The 21483-nt window shown below is 39.8% G+C and overlaps 1 protein-coding gene across 1 annotated transcript in view; it reads left to right on the forward strand.

Annotated features, from left to right (window-relative positions):
• The first annotated feature begins 8808 nt into the window (after nucleotides 1-8808).
• Nucleotides 8809-21483, forward strand: part of gnaz (guanine nucleotide binding protein (G protein), alpha z polypeptide) — a 32811-nt gene continuing 20136 nt past the window's right edge. Inside the window, exon 1 of the mRNA XM_078271111.1 lies at nucleotides 8809-9087. The gene's annotated coding sequence lies outside the window, so the exon portion shown is untranslated. The remainder of the gene's footprint in view (nucleotides 9088-21483) is intronic.

Consider the following 21483-nt stretch of genomic DNA (forward strand, 5'->3'; position numbering starts at 1 on the left):
GAATAATTTAATATAATCGCGAAACATGATTTTTAATTACGGACAAAATACTGAAAACAATACCTCTCGGTATTAGACTCATTTAAATAACTATTAAGATGGGTAACAAAAACATTTTGTGAACAAATGACCAGTGATTACGAACGTTTATACAAATAACAACTGGTATAAAGTGCATTGTGCATGTGCTTTAGGTCTTTCCATATTGTTTGCAATGAAAGACTCGCCCAGGGGCCTCTCTCCCATATATGGTTAACAGAATTATCTGTAACAGCTTATTTTAAATCAGTTTAATGCTTCAGGGTCTAGAGGCCCCTGGTCAAAAGACATAGGCCTACACTAGGCTGTAATATACAAAAATACACAGACCAACACAACTAGCCTATTTATAAAACAGTATGATGTATTGCAATAACACAATACATTTAAATATATTGAAAATATGTCAGGCCTTACAATTTTTCTTTTTTTTGGGGGGGGGGGGGTTTGATGGACAAATACATGTTGTAGCGCCCCCTTAGGCTGATCAATGTAATTTAAAAAATGCTGGATCCAATGACTATCATTCCCCAGTTTGGTGGAAATCAAAATTGTATCATTCAGGATTTTGCAGATGATGAATAGAAAGGTAAACAAGTATTGCATTAGTCAAAGTAGAGCCCTCATTAGTAGTCACAATTTGCTATGGTTGCAGAAATTGCAAGAATGAGCAACAATTTCTCTTTCCAGATCTTGAGAGGGTCCTCTAATAAATGTTAGCAAACCTGTAAGAGGGGCTTTGTTCCTGCAGATTTTATGCCCCCTAGTTTCCCCCCAGTTTCCCTTGTACTTGTAAAGCTTTCGCAGGGTGGTTGAGCTTTTCAGTGAGAGCTCTTATGATTGAAAATATGATTGCATCTACATATACCCAAAAAGCCTCAGTGAAAGGGCAGGTCCTTATTGTTGCCATATTGTACATGTCTGAAATAAATCCCTCATAGTATTACTCCAAAATAGATTATCATTCCCCTCCATGAAACTTTGATCAGCACGGCCTGAGATTTTGTGTGTAAACTAACAAGATGATTCCCCACTTATGCCAATTGGACTAATGCCCCACTAGCACCACGAGAGGCTGCAATATACAGCCCTTGATATAAAGGTGTTGGATGGAACAAACAACATACCATTTTTATTACCCACGCTAGTGATGGCAACGTCAGTCAGTCAGTTTTAACTTTGGTCTAAACTAATATATCTCAACAGCCACTGGATGGATTGCCATTAAATTATGTACAGACATTTATGGTCTCCAGAGGATGAAGTCTCCAGAGGATGAAGTCTCCTGACTTCGCTGATCCCCTGATGTTTCCTCTAGTGCCACCGTGAGGTTGACATTGTGGGCTTGTCTGCCCATCAGATTTCTTGTGTTCAAGTAGAATTGTTAATGAGATAGAGAACAAATCAAGTTCACAAAATAAAAATTAGGATTCATTCTCTGGGGACCGTTAATATCTACAGCCATTTTCATGAAATTAATCTGTTCTTGAGCTACATTGTCATGGTTGGTCAGGAGGACATTTTGACATAAATTTGGCATGGGGGTATTGAATCACAATCGCCACATTGATATGCAAATTAGGCGTTAACTAATTAATATGCGCTAATATGCATTAATTTGACAAGGTACTGCAGGTGAACAGGATTAACAAAATAACTCAAATATATTAGCACAGAACTTCCCCAGTTAATGAGTTAAGAGTCTTTCCCCCTTAAATGTTAGGTTTAAATATGTACATTCATTTAGAAGAAATCTACAGATGCAGCCTAAAACAAATACCATCTAATTATGTATTTTGGAAGTTTTATTTCCATTAGAGTAAAAGAAGACATAAAAGCAAAAGAGACCAAAATCTCTAAATTGACCACAACATGTAAAAACTGTCTTGCATAAAACCGTAACTTCATCATTTTGATCGTAGGCTCCTCATCTAATAATAACCGTGTTTTTTTCCCTGTAAAATTAACAAAATTGCAGCAACATCTTTTATTCAGTTTTGTGTGAAGAATTTTGTTGAGATTTTTCAAAAAGTGTTATTTATTCCAATGACCCCAAAATAAAAAAAAATTATTTATTGCCATTTGTAAAATAAACAAAACTATGTCCCTCTCCTTGGTGCAGTCACTTATTCTAAAGATATACTTGAAACTAGTAGTGTAGAAAACATGCACATTGTGGCAGAGTTTCCTTTGCTGTTTGTGATTAACCTGGTAAATACTAAAAAGTCTCTGTGTGAACTGATTATTTTGTTGAGTATTTATTAAGTTTATTAAACAATTGCGTAAGGTAAATAAGAAAAATTCGGAGTTGTGTTAATATATTTAATGTTTTGTTTACATTTTAAATAATTAATGATTTATTAACTATTAGGCCTTTTTTTTTCTTGAGCCAAAGGCCAAACAAATAAAAAGCCTGATTTCTATTGCCATGTGTTGTAGACACAGCTTACTGTAGGCTAAGTGTCTATTCTAATGCTGTTCAGTGACATTAATAAAACAATACAGACTCTTGCTTTGGCTGTAAAACCATCCATGTGAACCCATGAGAATGCTATAAATCATGTGTGATCATTTTCCTCTCATTGAAAGTCGACCATTACACAGCTGCAGGCACAACTTTGCAAAGCCTTTAATTTCCCGTCCTGATTAAGTCTGAATCACAAAGAAAAAGTGCAGGAAAGCCTTGTTTTTCCTTTCTACCATCTCCAGTGTTAAATATGTGTATTGATCTGAGGTAAGTTTTACACACTGATTCGAGCCCAGTGGAATAAATTATTGTGCTTGACAACAGAAAACTTTCTTATAAGGGCTTAGCTGATGCCAGACGAGTCAGTGTATTTCCTGTATAAAGATGGCATTAGGGTTTAGAAAGGGGTCAACAGGATTCCCTATTGCCAAAGAGTGTGGGGATTACCAAAGTCTGCAAAGAGCTGATGTTCTTAAAGATTATGTACAATCTGTTCTCAGCAACAGAACCCCGTATTCTTAAAAAAACAGGAGCAGCATTAACTAAAAGGCTTATTCAGTCAAGGGCAACTAAGGTTTTTCTGCAGCATCCTGCAATCAGCTACCGTGAGACAATACAAGTGCTAACTGAGTTTTATTTAGTGTCCATCACTCTGAGCCTAAAAACAATGCTCGATGGTGTTTTAAGCCCCCAACGTCGACTTCAAGGCAGCGCTGCGACCATCGACTACAAGGCACCTAACCTTAACCCTAACCCTAACCATTGCCTAATCCTAGTGCCTTCCAGGCAGCGCTGCCTGGAAGACGACGTTGGGGTCTTAAATACACCAAACACCAAAACCAAACAACAGCTAAATGTTCTGGGGGTTTGAAGAGGGGCGTTTATAACAACTACTTAATAAATGTAGTTAATACTAACTTAAGATATCACATGACCCCTAAATTATGTAATTTAGTGCACATGATAACCATGTTGTTTGATAAGTAGATCATCTAAGAAGAACACTGGTCTCTGTTGGATATATCTATTCTAAAAGTCTTTATTTACAGTCTGAGAAGTCACAACTTTACAAAGATGCCAGGAGGAAGAATTTATTGCGGCTGTGACCACAAAACCTAGCTGGATCCAAAAGCTGTTCATAGAAGCAGGAGTAGAAACTCAGAACAGGAAGCCACACATTTGAAATAACTGTCTGAACATCAGCGGTAGTCTGAAATAGCAACAAAAAGATTCTATTCTGGCTCCAACTGTACAAAGAAAAATAAGAGCAAGTATAAAGTTTGTTAATCAAGTCTTGATTGGTGACAGGATGTTTTGAACATAAGCTTCAAGTGGATGACATTCTGATTCTCATATTGATGCTACATAATGGCTACAGGTACTGTAGGTGTTAAAGTAATGTAAGTGTAAATATAAAAGGTGTAACACAATGTAGATAATAGTACATTATCTGACTTACTGTTAAGTGCACACAAAATTAGTACGGAGGTGTAGCCATCATTAAGTAACGAAATGTAGATAAGAATACATTATCTGACTTACTGTTAAGTGCACTCAAGATTAGATTATTAAGTAAATAAAAAAAAACTTAAACAATTCGGAAACTACATTTGACACAAATTACTGGGTCTTTCACTTTCAATTAGGTTTCCGTTGCACGTGCATTGAAATTCCTTAATTTGAGAATGAATTGATGGGGAGTTCTGTTAAAAATTCAAAACATGTCTTACTTCTTACATTTTTGTGCTTAAAACAAAGAAAAAGCTTCCAAATACAGTGTTCCTTTTTAACAGTGTAGCACAGTACAGTTTGGCCACTAGATGTCAGCCTTTCCTTTGAGAAAGGTGCATGGACGACATACACAGAAGGGCAAAGTCCTGCAAAGGCAGAGAGTTGTACAAGAAAAAGACTATTAACATTCTTCAACAGTTTTTTTCCGGGTATTTCTACAGGTACCACATCAGTTATTTTGATGCAGGTCTTGTTTGCAAAATGTACATGTATAGACCAAGATTATGAACACAGATATTATCACACAAAGAGTTTGCCCTCCATCGTCTTCAGTTGAGGAATGGAGCGCATTACACATGTACGATGTTGCACATTGTGTACACAGACTGGCACTGCTAAATGCTTCATTTCTGTATCTGATTTAAAGTAACATCTGAACTGGCTCAATGGAGAGACTGAGTGCACTGTCAGTATTGTCTTAGCTCTGCAGAGAGTTCCAAGCTTCAGGTCATGTGGTTGTGAGTAGCAAAAACCATTATGTACCATTTCTGTTGGTTCTGCAAGGTCGTAGGCTCTGTGAATTACTCTAGAACATGATTCTAATCTAACAATGTAGGATAACATTTCCACTAAGAATATCTGCACCATCTATGAACAGGTTGTGTGCAAAGTTTGCAGAATGCAGTGATAAACTAATTGGTTACTCTGATATTTGCAGTGTTACTTACTCCAAGTCAGTCAATGCATGTTTTTACATAGGTTGCTCCCTTTAAACACTTACTTGAAGTGAAAGTAGCAGGTTTGTTTCAGTTATTGTGTTGCAGTGATAATTCCAAACATATCTTCAGGGATGTTTGGATTAAAATGTGGGCACAAGCACAAATCGCTTTGGCACAATTCTGTATTTCTTTTTTTTTGTTGCTTTCGTTAAAGTTGACCTTTAAATACATTTCCTGCATGATGCATTTGTGCCACAGGATCACCAGAGGTTTTGTGACATGCCTCCCACTCAGGCAAACACCAGTGACACAGATTCCATGATTACTATCAAGGACACCGCTGACAAAAGCAGAAGTGATGTTCACATCTCTGTGCTGTGCACTGATCCTCAAATGGCATTACACTGGCTGCTGATCTCTTTTCCCACAGCAAGTATAGCTCATGTGTAAAAAGCCAAATCCAAAAGCAAAAGGTGCCGTCACAGATAAATGGTGTTAAATCGCGATGTTTGCTGAATTGAAAAGAGAGAGGCTGGTGACAGAATCTGTAGCTGGCAGTTGAGACAGGAACTCTGCAGCTTCACTTTCCCCTTCCTCTCAAGCAGAGTCAGGGGGTGAACGTCTGTTTGAAGCTCTCCCCCTGGGCTCCAGGGTTCTGTGGGATCCGGGTGTGCTGACACTGTTAGCACGCCTGATATGAGAGCCTGATCAAAGCTGGCTCATTCTGCCTGACCGATTTCCACAGGATTAAGGATTAGGGAGACAGGAAGCTGGGAGAGGCACATAGACAATCTGGGAGACACAAAGAATGGATAGTGAGGGTTATGGAGAGTGAAAGGGATGGAAAAATGTTGGAGACAGAGGGGTCATAGGGCCCTGGCAGAGAACATCTTAAGAAACTAAAGACAGAATACAGGCAGTGAACAGATTTACAAAACAAATAAACCAGTTCACTAATAAGTAGAACAAAAAGTACAATCAAAAGAACGTTATAAAAAAGTATTTTCTGTAAAACATCTCTTTTGGAGTTTTTTAAAAGACAATGCAGCTTTAGTTTTTCTGGCTGGACATTGTGGGAGCTTGTGCCACCGTCTGTTACCAACCAAGTTCTCCCAGAGGACCAGGCCCTGCTGCAAGTGTTAATTTTGATATGTAGCCGGGAGACAAACCCTGCTGCTGCAGTTTTGCAAACAGGAAAGGGAATCTGATAGTAGATTAAATGTAAAAATATAAAGGCACAGATAATGTTTTTAAGGTCACCACATGAGGAAATGGCTTTTAAAATGCTCATATTATGCTTTTTGGCTTTTTCCCTTTCCTTTATTGTGTTATATATCTTTTTGTGCATGTTATAGGTTTACAAAGTGAAAAAGCCCAAAGTCCACCCCAAAGGGACTTACCATCTCCAACAGAAAACACTGTTGACAAACTGCTCCAAACAGCTCTATTGTAATCCAGCCTTTACTTCCGTGACAAACGTGCATCACTTTGTAACATGTTATAATGCTCGCCTAGCTGCTTGCATGGCACGCCCTCATACTCTGCAAATGACTAGCTAGCAGTACTTTCCTAGGTACTGCACATGTGCGACTCCCAACAAAGATTGAACAGAAGTGAGATGCCTCACTCTGTAGCTAAAACAGAGAGCTCAACACACAGGGTGAAAAGAGGAGCTGCAGCAATGTGCAGTACAACAAAAATATAGTGTTTTTTGAAAATTAAACCTATTCTGGTACAAACTCTTAATACAATTATGAACCTGAAAATGACCATAATATGAGCACTTTAACTGAAGGAAGCAAAGACTGAGCACCTTTATCATTGATATCAGAATCAATGTCACATCCCAGTTATTATTCTACAGGGTTAATGTTGCTGGTAATTGTGAGACTTGTTGTTACAAATATTCTAGTCATGTTAAGTCATTCTATTGTCAAAAGGGAGGTTTGTGATTGTTACAAAAGTGCTCTTCACTGGACAATAGCATATTTAAAGTAATACGAGACCAAAATAAAAGTCTGTAAGCTAGCTACCAAAGTGAGGTAAAGTGGTTGTTAAATGGCATATCATCATCACCTGTAACCATCAGGACTGATTGTTGCTTTGTATTTCTATCAGCTTAATAGATCTTCTCATTCAGGACAGAGATTGATACATTTTATATTGAAGGACATCAAAAAATGGGTAATGCTTCTAACGCACCTTTATGTCCTGTGTGATGTGGTCAGGTAGATGGTCACATGTTTGACATCTGAAGGTGAAACAACAGCTGTTGAGGCTATGGTAAGTGGAAACAACCTAGTTTCAGAGCCAAGGCTATTGTACGTGACTCGTCTTCTCTGAGCATGCACTTTCTTTGTATGTTATGTGTAATAGAAATGGTGTCATGTTGACTGTCAGATGTGTTTAAATACGGATAGGGACATCCCAGTGTGGGGTTTCTGGTGGTTTTGTGTCAAGTGTCAGTTTCATGCACCTGACTTAACATTATGTGCACTTTGGTTGGAGGATTCTGTTTGTTTGCCAATTCTCATTTTTGAGAAGATCAGACAGTTTACCCTACACTACCAGCGAAACCGAGAAAATGTACATTTCTGCAGTATTAAACGGCTGCTAAAGAGGAAGAGACTGTATGTTGAGATTGAGCGTCTGTTTAAGGTAATTCATGATTACAGTGAGGGAGAAAGTGACAAGTAGAAAGAATGGGGACAATACACCACCTGCCTGCCAGACCGGAATAAAAGGGCTAGATGAAAGGTCAGGGAGAGGCAAAGTTCTTTACCCCCACCAGATGTGCGCTTGCATTGGTCTATAGCGGATTAGTTATCTCACGGTTCATGATATCAAGGTTGGTGTCCAGGCAATTACATTACACTACACACCCTGAGCAACCTGATCTGGGGATTTTTTTCCTGTTGTGTGTGTGTGTGTGTGTGTGTGTGTGTGTGTGTGTGTGTGTGTGTGTGTGTGTGTGTGTGTGTGTGTGTGTGTGTGTGTGTGTGTGTGTGTGTGTGTGTGTGTGTGTGTGTGTGTGTGTGTGTGTGTGTGTGTCAGGAGGAAGGGAGGAGTCTTTTTACACACTGGTGGCATCCATAATGACAAAGCGATAATTCACATCATGCTCCAGCAGTGCGGTCATTACGTTTCCATGTGTTTATGCATGTGTTCTCTGAGGCTGCAGTAAGGCAAAACATGTATTTTTTTGGTTGTTCCCAGAGACTAACAAGAAGTGCAAGAGAAATAAAACACCCATACCATTCACACCCCATGGCATGCTGCCTCATTTGTCCGAGCATCTATCAATTCTTGGTTATAGCCAATAGCAATAAAGGAAGTGGTCCTACTGTCACAGAAACAGTTGGCACGGAAACAACGCATTACACCATCATCCAATCCCCCTCCCATTCCTTTGTCGTCATTTCTCCCATCCCCTCCCTTCCTCTCCTCTCCAGTCCCCTCCTCCTCCTCCCTCTCTCCCTATCTTGTATGTTTTTTCAGTCATCAATGAAATCACAACCAATCCTGCTGCTAGACAGTCAGCAAGCATATAATACTTTAAGAAACAGATCTACTCATTGTATCACTTCCATTCTAGCGGGCAGGGCTCATTTCCATAATGGCCAATGTATATTTTATCATTAACACATGAAAAAAAGATACACTGGATGATGTAGCTGCCCCATCAGAGCCTGTTTTTTTTCTCTCTCTCTGTTACTCTCATGATTTAATCCTGACCATTTCCCCCTTCTCTCTCTATCCCTGCTGACTCCTCCCTTCATTTCTGTCCTGCACTCCCTCTCTCTGCCTCTCTGTCTCTGACACACTCAAACACACGCACACATATATACACGCCCTCCACCCCCATCGCTGCAGTGTCTCAACTGCCTTGGAGCAAACAAGAGAGGATATAGAACGCAGACGTTAATAAGACAGAAAGAGGGGCACTGAAAGAGAGAGAGAGAGAGAGAGAGAGAGAGAGAGATGTACATGAGTGTGTGTGTGACCCTGTGAATATGACAAAGATATGAAGATGAAGCAGCAGGACTAAAGGTGGATTGCACAGAGCCTTTCTCTCCCTGCAAGGGCTTGTCTGCAGTATCCTTTGTAAATGGATGCTTGCTTGTGAACACGGTAAGACTGACTATTCTCAAACAGACACAAAGCTTTTTTCTATAATCACAGCAAGGCTGATGTTGTTTGGACACAGAGAAGGGGCAAGATGCTATTTCATTTAAGCCATTCTGTGGCGAACGAATGTGTTTTCTTAATAAAATTGGGAAGGTGATGTACAGAGATGGCACCAAGGCAGGCAGCCTGTCCAATCCCCTCCTCCACCCTGCTAGCTCTGTGCCAACGGACGCTGCTATCATATGCTTGCAATTTGACTCATCATCTCCCCAGAGCATCCTCGATCCTTATAGAATGCTTTTATCTGAATGCAGTGCTAAGTTCATGACATTACTGTATGTTGGACAAGTGAAGGATGCATCAAAGATGCATGTGTGTGTGTGTGTGTGTGTGTGTGTGTGTGTGTGTGTGTGTGTGTGTGTGTGTGTGTGTGTGCGTGCGTGCGTGCGTGTGTGTGTGTGTGTGTGTGTGTGTGTGTGTGTGTGTTTGCGGTGTATGTGTCTGTGCTCTGTCCAGGCCATAAGCTATGAAATTGAAAAAGGGCAAATGAAAGAGTAAAAGCACACGATAAGTACTTACAACTGGCTTTACCAGACATTGAATGTGAATTTGCAGTGTGAGGTGTATAAATCCTGCGGAGCTCGCGGGCACTGGAATAAGCGGGCAAATTGTGGCCTGACAGCGGCAGAGGAATGTTGTAGGATTTGCCAGTGAAGGCAGCTTTTCTCATGGGATATTTACATCGGCATTCATTAATAATCTCGAGAAGGGATTTATTGGTTAATTTGTGTCCTTTTATGAATGTAAATCTTGTGAAAGAGTGCAAGGGGAAAAGAAGGAGAGAGCAGAGCATGTTCATTACCCAGCAGGCAAAACAGTATGATTTGTTACATTTTTAGTTTCAACAAGCCAAATTTCATATTGTATACAGAGCGTTACTGTTTTTTCAATGCGGGTTGGAATTTGTTGTGCAGCATCAGGAGAACATATGTATTTGTGCATACTGTATATGTGTTTATGTTACATGCTTGAGAAAGAGAGAGAACTAGTGCAGGGAGGGGTTGAGGGGCTGGGGGGGTTTAACAGTAGTGAGGCAGATGGGGCAGAGGGGCGGAGGTTGATGCAGCAGAGAGCAAAACAGAGCAAGAAGGAAAGAGAAGATTTGGAACAGATTGGATGAAAGAGACAGGGGAAGACCGTGATAATTTCATGGTGGTAGAAAGACAGCACTTTTCTGAGCATGTGACAGTAAAAGAATGCTGGATGTGTCTGTGATAGTTCCAGCAGCAGCTCACATCGAGGCCCGAAGACATCTGTGAATCAAACGCAAAGATGGAGGATACATTCCACCATGCCTTTATCTCTTTAGCACTACTGATACCAAAATGGATCAGGAATATTAGATTGATACTTTTGCTAAACCTGTGTAATGTTGCCTGATTGGGGTTTGTGAGAAAACGCAAAACTGGATAGGAATATTGATCGCTGTCATAGTATACTGCTGACAGATTGGAATTCAGATAATTTGTTTTTGCAGCAAACAAACCATATTTTTTCAGGATGTGTAACTCACCATTAGCTAAGATGCATCACGTTTTTCTATTTCTGATATCATATGACCATTATTGATAAATCAAATGAATTAACATCCATGTGTTTTTCAAATATAGATGATTTAAAGCGCAGTCAACTGATGTGGCCTATAATATAACAGCCAGAGTCAGAACTGGTTGCATGACAATACATGTTTTGCATGCAAACAACATTTTGCAGGCAAGATGGTGTCTGTGTTTTGCACCCATAATTCAGAGTGTCTTTGATGCTTTTGTCCAGGTGTGATCTTGTTCTCCTCTTAATACCAACTACTACAGTCTCAGTCACTTGTTGACCACTAGAAGACAAACCAAGATCACATCCACTGTGACAAAAGCTCTAATCAACCCTAATTATTTCGTCAAAAAATGTCAGTTCTTCTGCAACCTGTCAAAAAAATGTCAAGAGGTCACTGATGGCGTTGGCTTTGAAATGATGGATGAGGAGGTCCATTGCAAAATATAAAGGTTAATCACACACTTACATAATGGACATTTGCTAGGTTTTATACGAACAAACACATACGCGTACACACTGAAAAATGTCACCATACCCTTTTTCTGAATTTTTTAACCTAATATTGGAAAAAATACAATTGCTCTGATATTGACTAAGTGGTTTTGTTAAGCCAAATACACAAAACGCAAGATTAATTATGAAACCAGTAGAATACACATCAGAATAAATTAAGCATAAAGCCCCTTCCAACAGCATCAACAGCTAATGTTTTTGTTCTCTTTGTTCCAATGGTTATTAATGCACTTTGCTGCCATTCAAGCAACCTTTATGCATATAAAACGAGAGCAATAGTGTGACAAAACCTATGCTGAGTTGACCTCCTTCCACCTCCTTTGTTACTTCCTACATCCACTCCACTGGGTGACATAATGGCAGGGGACAGCAGGGACAGACTGGGTTTTAAAGTGACAGAGGCTGTTGAGGTAGTTGCTCTTGCACTGAAGAGGCCAATGCCACCGTCCAATGCACTTTTAGCCATCTTTAACCTTTCAGGTAAGCACACAGCCGACTTGGACAATTAAACTCAGCTCTATTACAGTTAAGTACCAAGGGGGCCAAGCGTACAGTAGTTCCCTCGGCAGCCTATTTAATAAAATGATTAATCTAACATGTCACTTCTTTCCTGGAGAGGGAGTGCCAGAATTACCACGAGTCTTGTACATTTAGTAGTTGTGAAAATGAGCATTCAAATTGATCTTACAGAGTCAATAAATATCCTATAATATAACCATAGAGGAAATAACATGCCCATAAAGTTCAGGTCTGCTTTGTCACTCTGTATGTTCAGACAGGGCATTGCTGTGATTGAGCTAGCTCAGCATTTGTGTTTGTTTGGGTTCTTTAATCCTTGCCAGGTTCTGGGACAAAGTGTCATCTCCACACGGCTGTGAGAGACTGTTTGGCAGCCATTTCTTTTAAGACAGGCGCTGATGTATAGAGGACTAATAAATGACTTAACAGTGAAGCATCAGTGAGGAAAGCTGTCAGCTGAATCGAACAAAATCTTTGGGCGGGGCTATTTGAATGAGTAAGGATTAAGTTATCTTTGGGTGTTACATGAAATAACGTCAGCTCAATTCATCCCTCTCTTTCTCTTTGCCCTCCTTTCTAATCTTTGCTGGTAGTCACATACAGGGGCCTGTTTTCCGGCAGAGGCCGGAGAGTGAGAGAGCCTTCCTTCCAGCACTCAAATCTGAGAGGGCAAAGCCGAGGGGACAAACAGAGCAACTTTGTGTTGCATTGCAAACACATAACAGCGGTCATATGACAACAAGGAGGTGGAAGAGACGGGGGGGTGATGAGGGAGTGCTAACCCACTGTTGAGGGATGTTGGTCTATACTGAAAGAAATGAAAGGAGTGTGTGTGTGCATGCCTACATGTATTTATCTACATTTACATTCTGTGATATTACTTCAGGCTTTCTGGAGTACAGCCAAAAAAATCAAAGTTTATAGCACAACAATTAGCTTGTTTTGATGAGGCATGCAGGTCTGCCTTTCCAAGAAAATACCTGAAAGTGGAGCGAAGCTGGTGGTGTGACTCCTTCAGTCCACTGCTGTGGTCTTGTCGAGAAATCAATTCAGATTTCCAGTGTTTAACATGCAGTATAATGGCCTTTCCCTGTTTGAACAGGTGACATTTTCTCATATCTCCCCACACATTTATCATTTACATCAATACATACAGTCCAACTCTGCTGGGATTGTTGGCTGGCATCTGTTGGAGGCTTGGCAATATAGCGAGATTATAGGCTACAGAATTTAATTAAAATATATAGGTGTGGCTTTTTTTGGATGGTGATTTCATCATTAGGTGTACATCTTGCAAAATCACTTTAAGGGCAAACTGCCTCACTGCAATATGTAAGATAGTTTCCTCTTTATTATTCCTTTTACATCTACTTCACCATTGTCTCTTACAACATATATTTTACAGTGCTGAAAGTGTTGGTTAATGGCTGTTGCATGTGCTGCAGTATGAATTAGTTCTCCTTTTCCTGTTGCAGTTATCAGAGCAGCAACTGCAGATAATGTCTCTGGGTTGTAGAAGCCTGAAAGTGTTCGTTACCCACAATTTCCTTCTGTTGCAGAAAGCGTTTATCTTATCTGTCATGACCCAAATTAATATAACGTTGGGGTGTTTGAATAAAGAATAGACAGCTTATAGTACTAACCTGAATTGCTTTGATCTACGTGATAAACGTTATCGTGTGAGAAGTTATCTCCATGACGGCAGAAAAACATCTGTGCGATCCAGAAGCAAAAGATTTGAATCAGATAGATTTCCAAAGACTCACACGTGCATGTACACCAGTGCACACACACGCACGCACGCAACCAAGCAAGCATGCACGCACGCATGCACGCACGCATGCACGCACACAAGACTCTAGTGTCCACTTTGTGCCATCTTATCCCTTCACATCAGACAGCCTACCCATAGCTCAGCCTGTGCACAAATATGCTATTGTCATCACTGGCTGGCCTTGTGACTCAGTGTGACCCGCTGGATTGGAGAAGGGGGAACACAGCCATTGAGATCAGGAACGTTAAACAGAACATTATCACGAAAAAGCATCTAGCATAGAGAGGACTGACCCCCCCCCATCCCATCTCCACCCTTTAAACAGCCTACTGTTTTGGGGGAGTAGAGTGGAGAACACTGCCCATCATTGTTTTCCATAATGAATGAGTAGTGTCCTCACATGTGTACAGTATACAGGCATCTTTCTCTGAAGGCCGCATTCAGGACAGCATGTCGGTAGTGATAACATGAAGTGATAGCACGAAATGTTGAACAAACAATTGTGAGAAATAAATTAGGTGTTTACAATAACTAGGTTTGAATATTTACTTTATTACACAGCCTTGTTGAATACTCGATTCTGATTGGTCAATCACAGCATTCTACGGACTGTTGCTAGGTATAACAGACCGTTGCCATGGATGGAGTTCTGATCATAGACTCTGGAGGATAATTTTACTCCAAGCACAAATAATGGTCCCTGATTTTAATTTACCAGCCACGATGCTAGTATTGTTTTCAAATTATGAGTCTCTGTGTGTGTGTGTGTGTGTGTGTGTGTGTGTGTGTGTGGTCCTGGGGACACCTGTCACGGCTGGTGTGATTCCATCGCAAAACAATCTTTAATTACAACATACATTTAAAGTGGCCATATTATGCTCATTTTCAGGTTCATAATTGTATTTTGAGGTTGTACCAGAATAGGTTTACATGGTTTAATTTTCAAAAAACACCATATTTTTGTTGTACTGATCACATTGCTGCAGCTCCTCTTTTCACCCTGTGTTCAGGTCTCTGTTTTAGCTACAGAGTGAGACCTCTCACTGCTGTAACATCTTTGTTGGCAGTCGCACATGCTCAGTAGCTAGGTAAGATCACATCATCTAGCTAGCTGTTTGTTTCTACAACTTCGGTAGTACAAGGCAGGATTAGCCGGGAGACTTCTTCTAAACGAGGGCACACTTCCAACTTTGCATGGAATACCAGCAGAATAGGGACATTCGGTTAAATTATGCTCGAACAAGAGCTGTTCGGACCAATCAAATTGTGAGGGCGGGCTTTATACGATGATGGACAGATACAGTAACGAACAATAACGTCTCTCACACACACACACACACACACACACACACACACACACACACACACACACACACAGCTGATGGTGTCACTGCGACTGTTCAAGTCACAGAGACTGGTTTTAGAACGTAAGAGACTTCAGCTGTTTCAACAGCCAATAGAGAAGTCAGCTGGTAAAGTCAGCTAAAAACTAAAATTATCAATAATCCATTTTATTTCTACGTTACAAACAGCTTTACGAAATGGCAGTTTTAGACAGAGCGGAGCCGCCCGAAAGCACGGTAGCGTTAGCTAGATGGTGGAGAGAGATAGAGAGAGACTGAAGAGAGGGAGCGCCCAGCGGCGTTAGAACAAAGCCGTGAATCAGAGAAATAAAACGTGTTTTCGCCTTTTCATCTCTAGAAATGCAACTGTAGCAATCATCTCACTATCACTAACGTTATCCACATTTATATTTACAGGAAACAAATGATATATCCAGCTTCAAGTTGGGAGTTAGGACGGAAGTGCATTGTGCAAAGAGTTGTTGCTATAGAGCTCAACAGTCCCGCCCATCCTCTGAGAGACCTTGGGTTCCGGAAGTAAATTTCCCATTCATTTCTCCCATTGACGTCTGGAAAAATCCGTATATAAAGAGTTTTAGACCATGCCTTAGGCTAACCAGATGGTACGTGACTCATAAGCATACAACGTATCATTTTGAGTAAAAAAATGAGCAGAACATCCCAAAAAAGTAAAAGGTACAAGACTGTGTACATATTGTCATCTCAGAGCGAAGGAACTACTCATCCCATAAACCACCGCGCACCACTGAAGAAAGGAAGCTAACGTTAGTTTAGCTAACAGCTAATTCAGCTAACCGCTGAATTAGACAGCATGTAATAACTTTAAAAGACCCTCAAAATAAAACCTGAAAATAACCGTTAACATATATAACGGCTGTTACGTTAGCTGTAGGCGGCTTTACCCAGTGTTAAGTTTGAGTTAACGTTATTTTAGACTGAATCAAGCTGTCAGCTAGCGGTTAGCCGAATTAGCTGTTAGCTAAACTAACGTTAGCTTCCCGGCAGACGCTAACGTCAGAAGCGTGGAACAGATCGTGATTCGTGCAGTGTCGTAAATCCTTGTGACGGATTGCGCAGCCAGCATAGATCGGGTACTGACAACCCCCCTCCTCACCAGCATGAGTTCCACCAATCAGAGGCATCACTGTGGGATTGTGGGATTGTTCAGGATTGTGGGTAATGAAGTACTTATCCAAGACATCGCGAATAAAAGACATTTATCTCAAAACAAGGGTAGTGATGATTTGTGGTGTCTATATGTGCATATACAATCGCTGAGTCATGTCGGCATGCTGGTTTTAAGTCTACCATCAACGGTTATGATTTTATGGCTTATACTCCAATTTGTCAATGGAGAAATTGCATTGTATTTTTACTTCCGGAACACGCTGTGGGCGGGACTGTTGAGCTCTATGGAGACAAAACACCATCTCGTCTGTTGACAGGTGAGTTGAGTTCCGTTGCTCTGATTGGTTGTAGGTCTATCCAATGAGTGCAGAGGAATTTTCTTTCCTGGTTCGGTTGAAACACGCCCCATAATCACAGCCCAATGGAGCGGTTTCAGACTAACATCCTGACTAGAATCTGAGTATGACAATGTCAAGCTAGTGTGTTGTAGCAGTGTTTTGCCATTCAGAACGAGCTAGCATGCTACGGTTAGCCACCTTGTTTCAGCTAGTGACGTAAAAAGATTTTGAAGATTTTGAACAGCTCACCCGGAGACTGAAGGCAGAACACATTCAGAAACCCGTATCTAACTCAAAACAGCATGGATGTTTTTTTCCCAAGTTTGTATGCTTGTGGAAGCACCAGAGACACAAAATAACACCCCACATCCCAGAAAAAGTGATTTTTTCATAATATGGGCACTTTAAATTGTGACAAGAATCCTGGGTAATACATTAGTTACAATGTCACCTGGCATATGAATTTGAAGTGAAGGTGCTATCTGACAGATTTTTAATAGCTCTTTAATGTTTTATGTAAAGCACTTTGAATTGCCCTGTTGCTGAAATGTGCTATACAAATAAAGCTGTCTTGCCTTGCCTTGATATTAGAGGCTTTCAGAAACCTTCTCCCAGGAGTCTTCTTATTGAGAAATCCTAGAGACAAAGTTGCTGACAGGCTCATTCTTGAGACTTTTTGACAGCCCATTTAAAAGTGTATTTCAAAATATGTTTTCAAAGTATTTATTAGAAATATAACCCCTTGAGATGAATCATCTCATTTTCGAGGGGGTCCTTAAAATAATTACACAGAAAATAAAAAACACAAAATACTGTTATACTATAAGTATTTACTGTGTAAATGTGGTTAACTAGGGATCCTTGTTCAGCCTGAAGACAAGGTCCCCAGCTTGTTCAATTTTTATTCTATAGTTCAATTTATTCTCAAAGAACAGGTGACATACAAGGATACATAATTTAGTGTTGGAAAATAGACTGAATTATTGTAGGAACATTAAGGCTAGCACGGATGCAGCTCTTTTAGGATCAAATGCTAAATCTAGCATAAAGTGGTGCAAACTGTTGAAAAGTGATGATGATGATCACTCTGCCTGCGACCTATATCTCATGATTCTGACCTAGGATGTGGCAACCACAAAGCTCTGACTCATCACACAGACACAGGCCTTCTAGGTTGGAAGACTTAATTTATTTCATTCCACTGAGAGACAGTAAAAGCATGTATTTCGGTTACTAGCAACAAGACAGTGTATTTTTCAAAAGCATCACATTATATAGTGTTATTTACAGGATATGTGTTAGCAACATGCATTGGCTGACATGTATCTATCATTCTGCTGCTAGAAGCATGAAATTGACGGTCTGCCTTCTGTCCCAGATTCGACAATGATACTGTTGCAGTATATCCAGTCTATGGACACAAAAGAAAATACAGTGTAGTGCCCTGCAGATCACCCACCTATGATTTACAGTTCTTTATGTCCTTTGGAAAGTCAGAAATCTTACCATAAACATAAACTGTTTTGTGGAGCTGGATTTCTGGCTTGCATGTAGGCTACTGTGATTCAATACTGATCACAGTAAGTCAATCTTAGTTTTGGCCTTTGGAATTGGAATACATCCACCTTGTTTGCTACTATTACTAATCATTTCACCATGCCATTACCTATTTGTTCTTAGTTAGAACAAATGTATCTAGTCATACAGTAAATACGGTGTGGTAAAAAGATTATCAGGCATATTGAAAGGAGTTAAAGGACAACAGACCATTTATTTATTTATTCATGGTTCCCATGTTTAGGGTGGCAAAAGGATTTTGACAGATTAATGTTATAATCACAAAAGTAGCCAGCTCCATTTCATCAAAAACTCCCATGGTGTGCAGTATTTCATGCTAGATGTAGGAATTCCTGGAAACCTTGCCAGACTGGTAACATATCCAGTATTCTTTCCAGTAGATCTAGCCTAACTGATTTAAGACTCCTCTCGGCTCTACTCTGAGGCAGTAGGCGTCCTCAAGTAGATTGGAGTTGGGATAAGTCAGTGAACACAAACAAGAGAGCATGATTAAATAGTACTTGTACAAAAAAGGTTGGGTTATATAACTGCTTTTACTGCTCCTAGCTGACAATGGTGCTGTCTGTAAAATATATAAATGTTTTTAACAACATAACAGTTATGGCACCATTTATTTTATGAGAAATGTCCTGGTTATTCTGAATTGTAACTGCAGCCCTTTAACAAGTTGCTACATGTTACGTGCAGCTAAACAGTATGCAGGTGAAATATTACAAATCTCAAGTTTACACAGCTGAGTTTAATAATATTTTAGCTAGATATATATATGCCCCCTCTATCAACTGCGAAAACCCCCCAGAATGAATTAAGTTTCTTTTTTCCCACACTAAACATATGGTAGGTATATGGTAAAATAAGTGCTCATACCATGGTTTGGGTGAATACTAGATTCTGATTGGCTGCAGGGTGTCCATGAAAACGTTGCGTAGGGAACAAAACTCAATATCCAAAATCTTTGAGTTATTATTGTCGGTGGCCTTGCCTTCCCTGGACCACCTCAGATCAAAATGGGAGGAGGATTTTGGTACAAGGTATTCAGAGGAAAGCTGGAGGTTGGCTGTGGCTGGGATTTAGTCAGCCTCTATATGTGTTAGACGTTATCCAATTTAAAATTCTGCACAGACTTCACCTGTCTAGGAGCAGACTTGCTCAACTTTTTCCTGAACTGGATTCAACCTGTCAACGTTGTGACTGGGACCCAGCAACTCTCTTTCACTAATTTTTTCATGCAAACCCAAGGATGAAGTAATTTTGGGACAAGATCTTCGAGACATTTTCATTCATGTGCAATAAGGCCATAGACCCAGAACAGCAGTTGGCAATATTTGGTGTGGCTCGAAGAAATCTGGGTCTCCCTCAGTCCCAGACTCACGCTCTGGCATTTTCATCATTGTTAGCAAGACGCCTCATTCTGTGTTCATTCCGTTCCGTTCTTGTTTGTTCAGAAGAAACCAATACAAATAATTGAATAATAAAATGTTACATAGGCCTATATTATAAGGACTATGTGAAATCTGTAAATGGCCATAATCATTATCTCCACACAATGTTCACATACAAACTATAAACAAATACAACTCACACTATGATTCCAACAGATTACTTTCATATGGCTATCTCGCTCATGAGGCTTAAAGTGAGTTTGAGCTCTAAAGACTTAATTTGATTCATGTGCAAAGACGTTTTGGTCCACAATATTTAGCTTATTACTGCAAAGATTGAAAACTCATGACTTGAGGCTATAATGGAATTTTTGTTTAGAATGAAAGTAAAATCCAATATTTCTTTCCAATGAAAGGCTTGTACTTTTAGATTAATTCTTGCAAGGTTGTAATCTGTTGCTTTTGTTTGATGCTACTGACACAATACTGTTATTCTTACTCTCTTCAATTATTCTAATTTTATTTAATTAATATTTATTTGGTTTATTCAATTAAGTTCAAGCAAACTTGAAAACTTGACAAAAAATTGTTTGTTTGCAGGTGAATCCAATTTTGGTTGCATTTGTTGATCCATTAATCAGGCACAAAGCAATAAAGAATACTTAGGGGTTTGATCTCTTTCAAAATAAGCAAATTGTAAATTGGAAGTCCTGGGAATATTTACAGCTACAGTGTTTTATTAAAAGGCAAGAGCTGCTAGAAGATGTCTGCTCACGATTAAATATTTAAAAACCTCCAGTGATTACAGCCTGAACACTGTAATTGCTTTGTCAATGACTAACCAAGCAGTGCTAATATATCCAGTATCTAACCATCACACAGAAATTATTTTGTGATATACTTTTGTAGATGTCACACTGAAATGAAACTTAAGTCTGCTCTTAAGAGTGCCGTTCTTATGTTAAGTTTTTCTGCAGTTGCAGATTATATAATATATATGTTTCATTGCGACGCTGTTGACAGTTGAAACAGAGAAAGAAATGCTAACACCCATGGAAATGTCAGTAGTGCTGATGCACCGCTGTAGCTCAATAACATCAACACAGCTCCAAATTATCGACACAAACCCATGTATCTGAACTGTATCTGAACTGCACCTATAGGGTCTGCTGACCCTATAGGTGCCTTATTCATGTGTGCAAATCCACTTAAGAGCATTTTAATCTTTACATTGCCTGTTCTTCCCTGGTACATTTCATATCACTGCCCTGTGTGGAAAAAATGCCAACAATCATGTCTATCTGAAAGAGGTAGTCTGCCCCAGCACTAGATTTTCTGTTATATATGCCTTCATTTGGGAATTAAAGCTTTCCATGTAGTAATTTGTGACCTTATAGTGCAATCATCAACTATTAGTCAAATTCCCATTTTTGACTTTTTTGACATCAGCTCTGTCCATACAAGTCTTATCTGTGACCTTGTGGTGACTGTATAAGCTATTGAAGACAACTGTAGTTGAGGAAAGCATGCGTATTGATCGCCTCAGATTGTCTCACTAATGCATTGCTTATTCAGTGCCTTTGTGGCATCACATAAATGAATAATGTCTCTCCAGCAGAGTTTCTTCTTCTCTGCTCGGAGGGCAACTTTCCGTCCCAGGAATCTCACAAGGCTGTTTTTGATGTTTGTTTTTATCAGCTGATGTCTATACACCTCTTAGTCTAATCACAGTTAGTGTAAGAATTTTTTATACAATAAAAAAAAAAATGTTTGTTGATAAATTGCATATGGTTTGTATGGACAGTCGGCAAAGAGGTTTGATCACAGTTTCACTCTAACTGCTTAATCTTGACACAGTAGCAGGATTTAGCACAGATCTGGGGATTAGCTACTGTTTCACTCATGGGGTTTCGGATATTATTGTAAGAATCAATCTGCTTGATTCCAGTAAAGCTCTGTCATTATGTGACACTGACCAGACAGTCTCAAGTCTTTCAGTAACCTCTCTGGCTCATCCCCTGGCTGCCTGACAGCCAGGGAAAAGCTAGTCAGAAGCAGGAAGCAACCTTTTAGCCACTAAAACAGCTGCCTTTGATGAGAAAGCATAAGACCTGTGCAGCTGATCATAAGGCATGTGAGCAGTTTTGTTTTCTGTGTGCATGTACTGTATGTTAGTATGCTGGAGGGAGTCT

Source organism: Sander vitreus, chromosome 16 (assembly GCF_031162955.1).
Source record: "Sander vitreus isolate 19-12246 chromosome 16, sanVit1, whole genome shotgun sequence".
NCBI lineage: Eukaryota > Metazoa > Chordata > Actinopteri > Perciformes > Percidae > Sander > Sander vitreus.